Below are 3015 nucleotides of genomic sequence, written 5' to 3'. Positions count from 1 at the left end.
GAATTTCACTTTTGCAAGGGAAATGACCATGGTTCTGGCCCCTGCCTCCCCCCTGGACAGTGTCCCACTCTGCCCTCCCTCAAGATGAGGCAGAGGGGAGGTGCTCCCTTGTCCCCAGGTACAGGCCTCCCCTCCCCCTCCCCAGGGCTGGGCCTGTTTCCTCCCAGGGCTCAGTTCCTTAGTCTGCCTGCCTGTACCGGGCCTTGCTGCCAAGAGGATGAAGCGTAGGTGACCCAAAGGGCGTGGAGGGCAGTGCCCTGTGTCACCTGTCACCCACACGCTCCCCCAAGGTCACAGGTCTGGCTCCATCCACCAGGCTCATGCCCCATGAATAATTTGCCACCAGCTGGCAGGGCAGCGATCCTGGCAGCCCTCCTCTCGGCTTTCTGGACCGGCAACTCTGACTGCGGGGCCCACATTCCTGTGAGTGAGGGATGGTGGTGAAAATGTTGAGACAGTTGCTTCCTCTGCTAAAGGAGAGCAGTCAGATGAGAGCCCTGGCCTCAGATATCTGTGTCATCCTGATTCTAGCCACACACACACACACACACACACAGCCAGAGTACCTACAACACAACTTTACTTTCGGGCTGGTGAGGCAGCTTGTTTCACAAAGGGGGTCCTTGGAACCCACAAGCTGGAAGGAGAGCAGGGCTCCTGCACCTGCCCTCCCCCCAACCCAGTGCACGCCCAGGCGCCCGGCCCCCTCCCCGCTGCCACAAAGAAATAGCCTGAGAACAGACGCTGCCTCCTCTCCTAACCCAGGCCTTCTGCTGAGACCCTTTTCTTTTTCTGAGACAGAGGCTCCTCGTAACGGAGCCCAGGAGCCCAGGCTGGTCCTTCTGCTGCGCCTCAGCCCTCTGAGCAATGAGCTTACGGGCATGCCACACACCTGCTTGAGCTGCTTACAGAACAGAGCTCAGGCCACTTGGAAACAGCAGGGGCATGCAGATCCCGAAGGAATCTTCAGACAGGGACACTGCCTGGGTCTTGGTTGCCCTCCAGTGTGGAGAAGATTCCCCTTCTCCCCTCCCTCTTCTCCTCCCCTGTTCCCTCCCCTTCTCACCTCCTCCCCCCTCCTCTCCCCCTCCCTCAAAAACAGGCCTGACAATCTCCTGAGGAGTAGCTGAGGCATGACAGCAGGGAGCTCCCCCATGAAACTTGCTCTGTAGACCAGGCTGGCCTGGAACTCAGAGATCCGCCTGCCTCTGCCTCCCCAGTGCTGGGACTACAGCTGTGCACCACCACCTCTAGGTAGAGATTTTTCTTCTATGCACATGAGTGTTTTGCCCACACGTATGTCCATGGAGGCCAGAGAGTGTTGGTACCACTGGAACTGGAGTTACAGACAGTTGTGAGCTGCTGTGTGGGTACTGAGAATTGAACCCTGGTCCTCTGGAAGAGCAGCCAGTGCGTAGTGAAGAAGCCATCCCTCCAGAGCCCCAGGTTGGTTTCTTTGGCAGTAAAAGGACCCAACACATCTCGGAGCAATGTCTGATCCCAGATCCAGGACAACAAATGTGCAAATAAGCATAGAACAACCCTTGGAAAATAAGGATATGCCTAGAGCTACAGGTGATGGGCTCCACGGGAGGGAGTCTGCATCTGAAGAGATATCGGTGTTAACAAATGAGGGTATGAGAGTAGGCCCAGTCCATAAGTCTGGGCTGCTCGAAAGAAACAAATTAGGGCTGGGCATGTCACTGGGCAATAGAGAGCTGCTTGGCCTGCCTGGGGCCCTGGGCACTGCAAGAATGAAGAAAAGCACAGGCAAGTTCAAGTTTTCATGAGAAGCAGGCTATTTTCATAGTCTTGAAGTGTTTCCCAACAGATCAGGGTGATGTCACTGACCACATGGCAAGTGAGACCGCGCACGTGCACGCAGCCCTGATAGGATGCCAGGAAAACCCAGCAGACCTTGGGGCAGTCACCTGGAGACACCGGAGGGACCAAACAGGGAACATGCAGGAAATGCCAGAGAGACCAGCCCAGGGCCAGCCTGCAGAATACCAAGCTGCAGCTTCATGCAGGCGAGGCAGGGCAGGCAAGGTGGCTTGACAGCCAAGGGAGGTTTCTGAGAAGTCTGACGACCTGAGTTCCTGAGTTCGATCCCCAAGACCCTCTTATCAGGAGTGCTCTGACTCCCCGAGGCTCTCCTCAGCTGGAGCAGGAGGCCACAGTTGCACCAAATGGTCTGTGTCCAAGGGTTGCACCAAGGGTTTCTGTGTCCTCCAGAAAGCATGCAGTGGGGATACCATGCACGGCAAATGTCCAAGGAAAGGGTTTCAGGTCCCACCCTCGCGTGTGGACACTGCCCTCTGCTCTACACCGTGGGGGACCCAGCTCGAAGGCTCCCCGGGGCAGGGTCCCCCACCTTGGATTTGCAGCCTCCAGATGTGTAAACGGTAAGTCTGTAGCTCGTAAATTCCCCGGGTCAAGTACTCTGTCACAGTACAAAGCACACAAAGCCAGTCTCATGGGAGCCTGGGAAGGCAGTCCCTCACAGAGCAGCCCAGGGAGCCTGGGGAGCTGCAGCCACCAGATGCCGCCGCTGGGAGGAGTCTGCTGAAAATGGAACAGAGAAGTGTTTGCTCCTCCGTCCTGCAGACCTGAGAGCGGAATATAAAGGAAGGGAGCAGCCATGTCACTATGCCAGAAAGGACAGAGGTCAGAGGTTGCCACACAAGGGTACAGCTTTGGGGGCAGGAGGAAGAAGGGTGGAGAAGTGTTCAGGAGGCCTGGCTGTGGAGCAAGAGAGCGATCAACCCCGGGCTTGATCAACTGTGACTTGAACCACTACACAGTGGTTTATTTGAGACAGGGTCCCTCCATAAAGTCCAGGCTCTCTAGTAACCCACTGTGTAGGCTGACTGGCCTTGAACTCACAGAGACACTCTTGCCTTTAATCCCAAGTGCTGGGGTTAAAGGTGTGTGCCAACGTGCCAGCTTGAGAAGCAGGTTTGAGGTTTTCTCATGAGTAGCTTTGAGGTTCTCAGGGAACTAGGGCCAATGTTT

This window comes from Psammomys obesus, unplaced genomic scaffold, assembly GCF_907164565.1.
Source record: "Psammomys obesus unplaced genomic scaffold, mPsaObe1.curated_primary_1811, whole genome shotgun sequence".
NCBI lineage: Eukaryota > Metazoa > Chordata > Mammalia > Rodentia > Muridae > Psammomys > Psammomys obesus.
Note: the sequence above shows the minus strand (reverse complement) of the source record.